This window comes from Spodoptera frugiperda, chromosome 6 (assembly GCF_023101765.2).
Source record: "Spodoptera frugiperda isolate SF20-4 chromosome 6, AGI-APGP_CSIRO_Sfru_2.0, whole genome shotgun sequence".
Lineage (NCBI taxonomy): Eukaryota > Metazoa > Arthropoda > Insecta > Lepidoptera > Noctuidae > Spodoptera > Spodoptera frugiperda.
The window spans coordinates 2,580,296-2,594,699 of NC_064217.1; the positions used below are offsets into that span (position 1 = coordinate 2,580,296).

General features: G+C 33.9%; 1 protein-coding gene across 1 annotated transcript in view; it reads left to right on the forward strand.

Moving 5' to 3' along the window:
- The first annotated feature begins 8,249 nt into the window (after positions 1-8,249).
- Positions 8,250-14,404, forward strand: part of LOC118267788 (connectin-like) — a 50,594-nt gene continuing 44,439 nt past the window's right edge. The window contains exon 1 of the mRNA XM_035581977.2: positions 8,250-8,509. The gene's annotated coding sequence lies outside the window, so the exon portion shown is untranslated. The remainder of the gene's footprint in view (positions 8,510-14,404) is intronic.

Here is a 14,404-nt window from a genome sequence, read left to right on the forward strand (position 1 = left end):
AATTAACGGGGTGGTTTTTAGTCAGTAAGAGTCTGATACTGCCTTGACGTTCTTCGCCCAAACCGGGAGAAGACAATGGATGATTTTGATGATGTAAAAGTAAAGTAATCACAGAACTTAAAAAACTGTTCTATGGGATTGGTGCTGCTGTATGTTAGCTGCTAGTTACTTTAGTTTTAAAAGTGGGCCTCTGATAAGTTGACCTTTCATAACTTATCGGATAGCTAACTTTTGGTTTGGTCATGACTGAACGTATTCTTAAAAAGGTAATAATGTTATATGGAGCGATTTTATGGTTCATATTCGTTTGCACTCTCAAATGTGTTACAGCTTTTAATAAAAATAGTACTGTGTAAATAAAAATTAATTTCAGATTTTATAATCTAAGTACACCATGGCCAAAACAGTAATCACAGCACGACCCTGACATACAACCTCCATAGGTTTAGTATCAGTGACGTATAATCGTTAGGGATGATTAATGTTCGTGTTGACTGGCTGCTTGTTACTTCACACAACAACGCAGCCACGAATTATATTTCCAAGGAAATAATACCGTGATTTGGTTTCATGAAACCTTGTTGTTGTGGTTCGTTGTTTTAGGCCCATTAAGAAGAGTGCGATCAATGGTTCGGCAACTACAGCACTTAACCAGACCCATTGGTCTGGTTTTGACCTATTGTACTTTATATATTATTAGTCCCATGTAATATCTAGGTAAATCCCAAAGATTATGTTATTGCTAAGAATTTTAAAGAGTAACTTCAGCATTTAGAGCCATTAATTTGATTACTTAACACATTGAAAAAAATAATATCAATGGTGGTCAAACAGTGTACCGACGTTAGCGGAGGATTTGCCTTCAACAGTTTTCTGATTCGCCAACCAAACAAGTCGCTTGCTCGAAACTTGTAAAAAGTAAACAATTACTTTTTGAATCGAAAACAAATAAAATATTCAAAACACATCTGTGTTTACGTGACACAAGACCAAAAACCTATTCTTTCAGCGAATAAATGTAAAGCAATTGATTGATTGACTGTGTAACGTACGAAATGTGTACCAGTCGTGCTATTCTGATTCTTGCGAGTGCTTAATTTGTCAAATCGCATCTGAATACGCGGTGAGATTACATTTTTTTATTAATAAGTTATTTGTTGGGTTTTCACTGGTTTTTAGCGCCACCAGGTAATGCAACAAAAGTGACTAGAATTCACGTCCGGTATGTAATTTATGGAAACCTAGCGGAAATGTAGGATGGCGTATTTCTTGACGTTTTACGTGGATAAATTTAAGAATTAAAGGCCTTTGGCCAGTAGACGTCTCTCCGTGGAGGAAGTCTAAAGTAACGTTCTACGTGGAGGACTAAGGGAGGCCTTTGTTCAGCAGTGGACGTCTCTCGGCTGATGATGATGATGAGGTAAGAGGTAAGATGAGGTAATCTAGCGAATATTTGCTCATTTGTTCTCAAACAGAACTCCAGAATTTTGATATTTTTGGGCATTGTAATATTGTCATTTTGTAAATGTTTTTAAAGTCTGATTTGCGAGATGAATATATACCATTTTCAGAATAGCATGGCCATTCGTTCATAAGCTATGGGTCGAAACTCGTAACTCAGCCAGTAACGAATACTAAAAACGTTTTAAATCGACGCTCTCAACAGACAAACGTGCGTAAATCCATCAAGGGGCCAAAAGGGAACTCGGTCAAGCCCGCGACATACGTGAGTCAATATCTCTATAAAGTCATGGATTAGGGAACTGATGGAGATATGTTAAACAGATTTGGAAAGGTTTCATTTGAAAAATAATTGCTTCTATAATATGTTTAAATTAAATGTTTGAGCTATGCAACACACCGTATAGTTCTACAAATCGCAGAGCTGGCTATTTTTATCCGTCCACGTCTAGTTATGAATTAATGTTACTACTATACAGTATTCATTTTAACCAACGACAAACAGCTCTATCCTTCTCTAAACATCAACAGGCAAGATAATTATGCTACATTACTAGTTAAAGTAAAATAATTAATCTTTGATGTTTTTTTTCTGTATTATGGAAGCTTAGAAACTTCAATATTGCCACATCCACTTTAATTCTTACATCACAGTATTGGTCCTTCGTTATCAGATACGTGACCTATTAGATAAAAATATAAGGAACTTGCTACAAGAGTTTTTGAAGGTTCCAACAAAAATACTTTTCATGTTATTGGTTGAAAGCGTATTTTGGGTTTTTGCGCATTAACTGACTTTTCCGTGGAGAGATAAAAATTTCAAGCATTGTGCTATGGATTTCAGCATTCCAATTTTTTTTAATCCCTAGAAAATGTGTTCGATATATTGAAGTACATTTTCCAACTATTGCATAGGACTCATAACTGGTAAAAATGTCAAAATTAACTAAAAATTACTCTCGATTTGCTCATATACGGAACTGAAGAGTCCTTCTGTGGCTCGAAAGTAGTAGAGATTTATCCAATAATGTACCGTGATTTTTAGTTAGTAAAATTACTTATGTTAAAAAAGTGAATATTGTGTTACGTACTTTACGCAGTTGTACCCTACCTACTTATAAAACACTATCTTTTCGAGGCATATAAAGGCGTAAAATTACAATACAACATTATAAAGTAATGAAAATACATCTTTATTTACTGTATAGAGTTGTTGTAACTTGAGATATCTGTTTTCATATTTTCCTTGCATTCTTAATATATTTTCTCTGGAGAAAGAATTGCACCACTTACGAGTAGTGTTTAGTTTCATTTTTATTTGTTGTACAGTTGCTACAATAAACTTAGTTGCTAGTAAACTATATTGCTGACCTATTAATAGTAAACAGAGTAGAATGAACTATTATTTTTATACTGAAACGATCTGTTTAAGTATTCCTTAATTAAGATGATTTATTATATATTATACTTAACCGAAAAATACTTCATAAAAAATGTGGCTCCACATTTGGGGGTGCTTTTCCACCAGATGTGCTATGCTACGTTGCTGTGGATGCGTTTGGTTTCCACCAATCATATTTATTGGTACACATAGCTTAGCACTGGTGGAAACGGATTTAGCTATGTTTTTTATATGGAAAGATGTGTGCTATGGATGACTTTCCTACTATCGACACATCGTATACTCGAGCTGGGCATCGCTCGCATAGCTACATAGCTAAGTATCAGTGAAAAAGATCACATAGTTTCACAGCTTAGCTATTACATCTTTGTAGCATAGTTACATAGCACATCTCTGGTAGAAAAGCACCCTAAGACTCTTGCGTCAGGGGTTCGATTATAAACCCATAATTTCACATACACATCGCACCCAGACCCAAAACAACAAACTCTTTACCCTTCGGGGATGAAAGTCGTAATGCTGTGTACTCGTAATAAACAACGCAACACAAATCTGCACATAGTAATTAATTCAATCCGGTGCGAATTAATTAAAATAGTTGACAATCCAACAAGCAATACCACAAAAGTTATCAAGTTTCACAAGCGCACGTAGCGAGGTGTGCAACAGCTCAATGCACAACCATTAACCAATCAGCGTTCACCGCTGCGGCTTTTTATCTTTGAGTTAACCCTACCTCATTGATTTCCAATAATTTAGTCTATTTTAATTAAAATCATTACATCGAAATGAGTTCGCACGTAATTGCTTTTAGTTTGCAGCCAGCATAAATTCAATATGAATGTTCATGGCCCAATGAAATATGGAAACGAACTACTGGAACAAAAGCGTATTCAGGTTTATTTAAAAACAAATTCCTATAATGTACGTTTGGTTGATTGTGGCTTTGTTGTTCGCGATTCATATTACACGAGTGTTGTATATCAATTAGGAAATTGTTAAACGATTTCAATGGGACGGTCGTTCGAGCTTTGTTGGTTAGTATGAATTTATGCGTTCTTCGTACCACTTAACCTGTTTTATTTTTATGCTAATTATTTTATTGACTATCGTTGTTCTCTAGTATAGGTTAGGATATTATATTAACCATTTATGTTAATCATTTAAGTAGATGATAATCATACACACGTTGAACAGAAACATAACATTATAAAAAGAGAAAAATGAGACCAATATAATTAGTTTATGTCAAGATATGTACTAAGATTATAATCAGTCGACTTGATGAAATATAGGGCAGGTATAAGGGTATAATAGATAGATACTGTACTATCACAGCACACGGTTTTAGTATTGCCATTCAACGTGATAATACTGCGAGGTTTGAGTAAAACCCTTTTAGTCGACGGAATTGAGAGAGAAAATTTTATTCACTATTTTAGGAGTTCAATTAGTTTGCATGCATTTAAGTTAAATGAAGATATTCTCACTGCGTTTAAAAGATCTATAACTTAGTTATTCATGTCTTATATTTTTGTTTTCTGTGTTTTTTGTATGTGAGTTTAATGATGAACTCAACTAGTTTCAAGCTACGCTAGAGGCTCATATTCATGAGCCGTATTCCGCGACACACGACGCGATTGTCGCATCGCCGCGTCGTGCCGTCGTCGATAACATAATAATTAATTTAGTATGTCTCTCGAAAGTTATATTAAAAGGCTAATGTGTTTGTCTGTTTTTCGAACAATAAATCAAAGCAAAAGTAGAACGCTACAAATTATCGACTACAAATAAAGCTTTGTAGGTACAATATAACAACAAAAACACACAACAACACTTTACTCAACTGTGTGAACTTGAAGTAAAGATAATTAAGTTGTCACTTCGCACAATGGTTTTGTAGCAAAAGTTTGGCGAGTCATAAACCGTTGGATTGTTACAACAAAACGAAGTGGTTAACTGCTACAAAAGATAAACGAGTTAGATACAATGTGTGGAAGTTTTTAAAGTATTTTATGAAGATGATTCCCTGGACTTTATTTCTGTTTCTTGTCATATAGGAGTAAATTGTAAAACATCATCAGACGAGGACCTAACGAAATGTTTTTTTATTTGTCGCCTTAAGAGACAATTATTATTTTTATGGAATAGGGGGCAAACTAGCTGACGGGTCACTTGATGGTTAGCGATCAGCGCCGCCTATGGACGCCCGCAACACCAGAGGAGTCACAGGCGCGTTGCCGGCCTTTTAAAAAGGAATACGCTCTTTTGACTCAGTTGTAGTTGTAGCAGTTCAAAGCTATATGTGTATTGGTAGCTCTTATTAACGGATTTGCTTTTGTACTATTATTAACAATCACGCGTACCTAGAATGATGTTGCTAAGAATGTCTGAATCAGAATTATTTCTGACACAGATGTTCGTTCGTGATGTCAGAGACTAATTTTATTCTAATCTCAGAATTATTTGTGGTCTTTATGTCTGCCTACCATGTTAACGTTCTATGCCATTCTATCACAACTAACGTTAAAGAAAACGATAAAGAAAAAAAAAGAAAGAAAGGTCGTCACTTGTTTCTTTGTTTTCTTTATTTAATGAAACGTTGTCCCACACTAGGATTTTTCTCCTGTGTCGTGGGTGTGGTTACAAACATACAATTTCATACACACAAGACACCCAGACTGCTAATCATCCGAAATGTTCCGTGCTTGAAACAAACCCGCTACCCGTTGCACGGCAGCCAGTTGCCCAGTCACTGCACCAACCGTACAGCCTTGGTTATATTTTTCCCGATTAAAATAATCCAAGACCCCATTTGTTAAGATGCGTAATAAATAGTACTATTATGTATTTGTATTATGTAGCAATGATATGGAACGTAATTAACTAAATGGTTCCAAGATGAGAGATGAATGATAAGGTAAGATCAAGGAAATGAGAAGAGTAAATACATACAATAAAACTAATTAATTGGAAAACTAGTATTGAGAACACGGTAGTAATGAGTAAGAGTAATCTGAAATGAGAAATATGATTATTACATTGTAATTAATTAATAAAAACTGTGTTGAACTTTTTAATAAAATATTTATATACGGTAATAAAAGGTACCTCGTTAAATCCTGTTCTGTTTTTTATTATGTTTTATTTTTATTTCTTTAGTAATTAATATAAGTAGGTATTTTTATAGTTTAGTCATATACATGGTAATGTATATGTATATGGTGGAATCACACTTGTAGTCACATGTATGGTGTGTAGTTTCTAACGGTAGCCTGCACTGGGAGAAGATTTCGTGTGCATAATATTACAGAAATAAAATTGAGTAAACTTCCATCAACATCTGTCGAAACTAACAACCCAAATACTGACAATCTTTCATAATACGCATGAACAAAACCACACAAGAAAAGCTATAAAAAACAAAGACGAAATTAAATTACTTATTACGTGAAATGTTATTAGGTATATAGCTAAAGGCATGGACCGAATTCATTAAGTTCCGTCCATGCGACGATAACTAAACATTGAATATTTTCCTTGCATATAAAGTTAAAGGCTACTCATTAATTGGATTCTGCCGTATAAGTATGAGTGCTTGTCTACACTGACTGGCGAAAGCGGTCGCGGGTGCGATGGCAATCCTAATCGCGGGCGCGATCGCTAAATATCAAACATATGAGGGTGTCATTACTACGAGGACTGCTCGGAAGACATACACAAGGCTCGGGCTCAAAGAGCAAGAGTAGGAATGCGGTAGTTTTTAGTCAGAAAGAGACTGACACTCCTTCTCGCCACGCCTAAGGCGTAATTGGATGTTTTTCCTCCTTAAAAAAAGTGTTCACGCACAAAACGCAGGTGCGGTATAAGCAGCGCAATATCAAACGACTTAAGACGTATGTTAGGTGTACTGCGAACTAGCGGCGGAGAGTGCAATTCACTCGCGCTATCAGGTATGTAAGTTCAAACGGTTTGAACTTATCGCTCGCGCAAATACATGAGGATTAACGCGAATACAAACTCGCGATGTCCACCGCGCCCGCTATCGCTCCCGCGCGTTCAGTGTGAACAAGTACTGAACGAATGAACGGTATGGAACATAATGAACGGCTCAGGTATCACTTCAACTGGCCGCGGTTACTGCATCGTATGGATGAACTATTTCAAGTGGACTGCAGATCGATTCTGATTCGGGGATATGTTGAGATTAGACTTTTTCCAATATGTTTCAAATATGACTTATGATTTATGCGAGGGGTCTAAAATTTATAAAGAGTAGTAAAAGTTGGCACTGAAGTTTTGTCTATAGCAATAGGTTTGTTTCCTATTACATGGCACTTAAATCATGACTGGTAAAAGGTGGGTATAACATGAATATATGTGTATTTCTCCTGTTTCTTTGTTATATATGAAGGCGTAGAATGTTATTGTATTGTAACATTTTCACTATAATATTGTTTCGCTAAAGTAGTTTTTGTTACAATCTTGTAGATTGCTCTGATCAATCTGAAGCATCTGCTTCAGAGTAATGTTCGATAGATCTGTAGCCTTTCTTCAAATACTTGTAACAGATTTTATTTTTCAATACAGTCTAGTACTTTCATAGAAAAACGAGTTTAAATTAACTCTTCAGCTTTAGTACAGAAAAAAGTATTAAAACTCATTCAGTTAACAAGCTACTAATAGATAAGAACACGAGTACACTCGAATGCAATTTATTCACTAAAGACCATTCATTTTAAATTCGATTCCTAAAGAAAAGCGAAGCATGAAAATCTCACAAAAAAGATATAAAAAGAATCTGCAAAGAAGTTTCACGGCGTGGTTATAATGAATGAATTCGATATTGGCTATAATGAGGACTTAGGTAAATGGCAAGTAGCCGAGAGGTAGCCGCGATACAATACGATACATTTATACTGGTTGTTTGATATTGCATAGATTTAGTTGCTATGTATTGCTGGAAGTGATAAAAATATACATACATGTTTTTTTATGTAAAATGTAGGGTTAGTTTGTTCTATCAATCACTTCAAAATCTGATGAATATTGTAGAAAAAAGGGTAATATTAAAAATATCTTCTAGTCATGAACTACAATTTTTGACATAGAAAAGGATGACAAATAAACCGCTCCTTTGAAATATGTTAAGTTCTTTGATATTTCATAAAAAAATCTAAGCACTCGTTGAGTTTCACACACTTCAGTATTAATGGTAATTAACAATCATATTACGACCCACGAACGAAATCAACAACAAATTAAAAAATATACGTAACGTTAATATTCGTAATTAGAATGACTTTGCAACCACGCTCATACCACATCCATTTATAAGTAATCTTTACCGAACGTCGTCAACTTTCTTCCGTGCACACAAAAGCTCAGTTCGTATGAATTCGTGGCGGCAGGCGGTCGCGTCTCTCGGTACCTGGCGTATCGCGTGTTGTGCACGACTTATTACGATCTGTATATAAAATTGAGAAATATTTTTTTTTTATCCCCTATGGGGTACCCTCAATGGGGTTTTTGACAGTGTTAAAATAATTACTTAATTTTATTTTTTCGAGTAAAAGACTTGGTTTTAGTGATTTTAAGTATTAAGTATTAGTGGTTCGCAAAGGTGAAGTCGGGAATTTTGGACAAGTATGTATGGAAATATTTTTTTTATATAATTTTCTTTTTTTATTAATTTAAATTTTCTTACCAAATAAGTTGGATTTGAAGGTTTTATAATTATTCTGAGCTAGTATTTTTAAACGTAGTAGTGAAGTCGCATACTAGAATAGGATTTTTTTTTAATAACCTATCAAGTTGGATAAGCTGTGAAATTGCTAGCAACGAGATAGAATCAATGGAAAAATATAAGAACATTATTTTGTAACATCTTAACTTTAGCTATATTGTATTTGTTGTTCGATTATATCACTTAGGTATATGAACTCTCCTTGACATTTTGACGTGAATCTGATTCAATCGTATTGTTTATATTATTGAGATTGTGAATATCTTCGTGTGGTAAACAGAGATAGAGATATTGAATAGAGTGAAATGATAGACTTTATTGATAAAATAAAGTAATATATTGTTGATGATATAGGCTATTTTAGCATATTTACGAATAGAAATATGTTAAAAGTGCTTTCATATTTTTTTTGTAATAAGAGTGACTGTGCCTCGTTGACCACCGAAGTTTATTTAAAATGTCAAGTTATCAGGTACTGGAAAACTAATGGTTTATCATTAAAACCGTGGTTAGTTCAAAGTGTAGCTGGGTCTGGGTTTCTAAAAGATTTTGTACAGGACTGACGTAGCAATTATAAAATGAATATACCAAAAAATTCGACTATGAATTAAAATAAACATACGTTATTTTTGAAAACTACAGGAAAAATATTTTAAATTTAAATGTTTTAAAAGTATTGTAAGTAAAGAAAACCTGTGAACAGCATATTATTTTTAAAGATTAATGCTTCACTGATTTCTTCACCATAGCTAATTTTACAGTTTTGAAAAATATGCTGACACAGAACACACACAATAAAAATATTAAACCGTTCCCTGTTATGATAGGAAATGACAATTTTACCACAAAAATACAATACAATTATGTAGGAAGGTAAATTTGCTTTGATTATACACTGTATCTAAACGTTACCACCCTATAAATTAAAAGTCCTTTCTAAAAAAACAACGCATAGATTTTCCATCATTATACACCAGACGTGCAATTGGAGTCTAATAATTTCATTTTCATACAACGTAGAGCAAAGAAATTATAGAGTGAGCCATAGACAATGGCAGCTGTCACTTTTCCCGCGCATTTGTGATTTGATTAAAGAGTACGTATATTATGTTTGTTTAATCTGTAATTGATTATGAACGATAGAAAATTATGAAGTAATTTCTGTGGAATTTATTTTATGCCTTGCATTCAGTGGTTGCTTGTCAATTATTTGTTATCAAAGGCAGCCATTTATTAGGTTATTATTTGTAAATGAAAGGTAAATTAATGGATGGCCGTTGTGTTATTATTTTCAATTACTTGTTTAGTTTTAGACGCTGATTTTACGTGAATGGATTTATCAATATGATGGTGATAAAGTGATTATTTGAATGGTTGATTGAGCGTAATGTTAGTTGAAATTGTGTGCATATTATCTGTAATATAGGTCCATTTAGGTAGTAATTAACATATTTAAAATGCAGTGTGGCCAGTATGGACCATTATGTACACGCGTCATAAACAATTGCAATTAATTCATCACAAATGGCCTATTGCCAGCTGCAACAGCTGTTGCATTTTACGTTTAATTCTATTTTATAATAGCTCTATTCACATAACGACACTATTTGAAATTATATCACGAATTCAGAAGCCTACACTGTCCAATCCAACTATTGTATGAGTGTGTGTTGTGACTGACTGTTTATTCTTTCACGCCGCAAGTACTGAACGAATGCAGATAAAACTTGACACAGAAATCGATTTATATTCTGAAATCACATTAAGCATATTTTTATTCAGATAACTCATGAAAAACTCTTGGCAAAAAGTAGTATTCACAAGACCAAAAATTGTAAAAACATTAATTGATATATTTTTGTCCATATATCCCCATATCCCCATTCTACTCCATTGTGTTCTCCCATTCTACAGCGTTGTGTTGTCCTTATTCTACCTCCCATTATACATTTAACAGATTTGTATACACTCGACAGAGTAGTAATCAACTTAAAGTTTATACAGTGAGTAGAAGTGCTACTCTTTGTGCAAGGCATCGTTGGAAGAAGTTTGCCCGCATTACCCATTTCTACTCGCAACGGCATTGCCGTGTCCCGGTTCGAAGGGTGTCGGTAAATTACGCGGTGAATACTGTATAGACCTGCGATTTTTTTTCTAAATTGTATTATTTATTAGTCACATTGTCTACGTTAGCTTAGTATTTGGCTTTAATACGTTGCAAAATTTGGATTTGATATTACACTACACACAATTTTTTTCTTCTTTTTAATATCGTTGCCCTAAACTAGGATTTTCTCCTGTGTCATGTATGCGTTTACAAACATAAAAGTTCACATACACATGACACCCAGATCCAAAAAATAATTTATGGATCACACAAAGAGTTGCTCCGTGCGGGAATCGTACCCGCTGCACCTTGCGCGGCAGCCGGTTGCTCTGACACCGCACCAACCGTGCAGTAAACTCAGTCATACAATTAAAATGTATCCGTTAATAGGACATAAGTAAAATTAAATATAAACTAAGTGTTGATAAACCTATTGTCAAGGCTTACCGTCAATTCTAAACACAATATGGTATAGTCAGATATCATAGGACAATTTCATAGTCAACAGCTATGAAAATAAATATTTATTAGTAACTTTATACATAGAGCTTCGAAATATATCTTTGTCCAATTCAAACTTCACTGTAAATGTACCGTTGATTATATAATAATCACCCCGAATATACAAAGTATGTAACATGTAACTCATTGGTATCAAATTATGAAATATTGAAAATTGTCACCTGTCAATTCAAAAGGTACCTACCTACTGTAATAATTATTACAGCCAACTTATTATCATATAATTATCTTGTAATTAGAGCGTTATTTCTAGTTAATTAGGCTTTTATAATTACGAATGGAAGCCGTATTTAATTAATAATTTAAAAATGAAACGTGATACAAGTAACTGTTTTTATAGTAGATGAAAATGTTTAGAAAATTTCACTAGTTTTCGGGAAGTATTCGCTTGGGGAAGCAAGTTTAATTAGTTTCGGATTTTGTGTACCGTAATAGGGATTCCTGTTGGTTTTCCTTTTTTATCGTGCTTGCTTATAATTTTTATAATTAAGGTGTTTTCGACAGCCTGTTTATTTAGTGTGCCAATAAGTTATTATTGGACTGTTATAATAGAAGGACCAATAAGTGTTTTTTTTTGTAATGGATTATGATTTTGGTCGGACTCTGGAATTGACCCAGTATAATTATGAATCTAGGCTCCTTATAGCTTTATTTATTAGCTGATGTGGTGATGAGTAGGTATTATATTGTGTGTAATGATCATGTTCCTAGCCTCTGCCTTCAGTAGTCAGACCGCCACAGATACCGGGCCCTATAGAGCTGAGGCCGATTTGGAGCTATGGACTAAAGGATAGCAGGGTATCACGGCTCCGGCTCCAAAAGCAGGAGTAGGAACGGGGTTTTTGTTCAGTAAGAATCTGACACTCCCTCTTGCTTTACCCAAGGCGGGAAAAGTCATTGGATGATTTGGCCTCCTCAAAAAAATTAGGCTCTGCCTTTACCTGTGGGGATTAAAGTCTTGACAATATGTTATGTATAAATAAAATTGATCCATTGACCCCAAAGAGAGTCTTACCTCTATAAATTGAACTTAACCCACTTTTTAAAAATGATCCATACCAATCTTTCAACATTGAAATGAGAATAAAATATGAATACATTTCGTATTTTTTTTACCAATTTGGGTACGTTCCAATTTGACAGATGCTAACCAGTCAGTTGGAGCGGTAATTTAAAAACGTGTTTTTAAAATTTTAATGAATTCATATCTTATTTGAATGTTGGTATTTTATTTTAAAATATTGGTTTACGAGTATCATCACATCACGTTTTTAGTAGAGGTAAAATTATTTTGTATGGACAACTGGCTGCTGTATAATGTATTGCGGATTCGATGTCCGCACGGAGTAATTTTTTGTGTTTATTGTTGTTACAAATTATTGTGTTGGGTATAGTGTGTATGTTAAGTTTTATAATATAAACAAAATACTGCAACCAATTTCTATCCAGTACAATACATTGAACAGTTCAACTAAACACCTCTGGCACCTAAACACAGAAAATGGGTCACAACTTTTCCCAAAAAAACAAAGACTACACCGTACACATTATAATTTTATAACCATTATAAGCATATTACAGTTTGGTAAAAAATTAAAAATTCCACGTTTTACGTGTAACACAGTCTGTATGCGTGCGTTATAGTTATTTGGGTAAAATAGGTCATTAAAACAAATGGGCCCAGTGCCGAATGATGTTCGGTGTAATAAATAATCAAGCCGCAACGCCGCGGGGCGCTATATGTATGTACTGTGCTAAGTTTTATTAGTTACCATGGGGATATAATATATTGATGTATTTCTTTTTATTTGCAGAATTTAAGTAATGATTTTGACATTTAGAGCAAGTGGTGCCGGGTTTGATTCTTAGGTAGCACAGAACACGGTATTATGTGTTTTGAGTTTTGAATGATTTTGGTAATAATAACATAAGGTCATTGGGTTAACTTTTCCATGTTATAAACAGTACATTTACTGATGAAAATAAGTTCAGTTTATACTTTGCCTAAAGTAAATACATACATACATACATAACCTCCGGCCTGTCTTGCTACAGTGCTTCGGTTAATTTTTTTTCTTATTACATATACGTAACAGGATTTTTTTTTATTTTGTGACAAAAATATGAAGACATCGAGAGCTAAAAGAGACAAGTTTACAAACACATGAACTAATTAGAACTACGAACTGTATTTCAAGATAAAACATTTGCACAACATTTTCATAACTTATGTTTTATTTTATTAAAAGAAATACAAAGTTACAACTTCATAACTTTAACCCACTTCCATTTAACTATTGTGAATTTTATTGTTTAAACTTTGCAAGTGAAGTCTTAAAACAAACGAAATGAAACTGTATTATTAAATATTTACAGTTTAATTTAACTTACCTTTTGTACACCCGCTGTTTAGTTATGAAGGGATAATGGAGTTTCGTAAGGGTAATCCACTTTGAGTTATAACTTTGAGGGTATTCACAAAAAAAACTCCGTTCGTAGCAAGTCTACGAGCGGGCTACGAACTCGTAGCGTTCGTAGCAACTAATCGCTACGCTGCGCCGTTTGCCTACGCGCGCCGTACCATAATAATTAGTTAAAATTTTGTTTTTATTTAGCGTCCTGATTATCTTAACTAAGTTGGGAAATTCAAACCAAATTATGTTTTTAATAAGTTACTAATAGGAACTAGAGACGCGTACAATCGCACATGTAGGTAATCTTTGACAAAGCTCTCATAAAAAAATATTTTTCAGATAAGGTGTGTCAGTACCATGCAAACTGTGCTCATTCTGCAAACTTATTCTTTCAAACGACGCTTCTAAGAAACATTAAATTATCGCCTAAGAAAAGAATCTCGAGCAAAGTGCTAGCTACTAGCATTAATAAATTAGTTATTTTTACTCTGTGATTTTATCGAGAAGAAAATATGTCCGCATTGTCTGTTCACTGTCTTATTATCTTATACGAAAAGTTAATATAAGTTTTATTCGTAATTGAGTGAGGTCGATAGTCTTGACAGCAATTCCCAGAAGTCACGACTTTTTTATTTATTCCTAAGTTTCAGGAAACAATTTATCTGTTACGAACTCAATAAATTGAGTATACTTGTTACTTTCGAATAACGTTTGTTATTGTTTTGTTTGGAAAACAAGTACAAGTATGAATC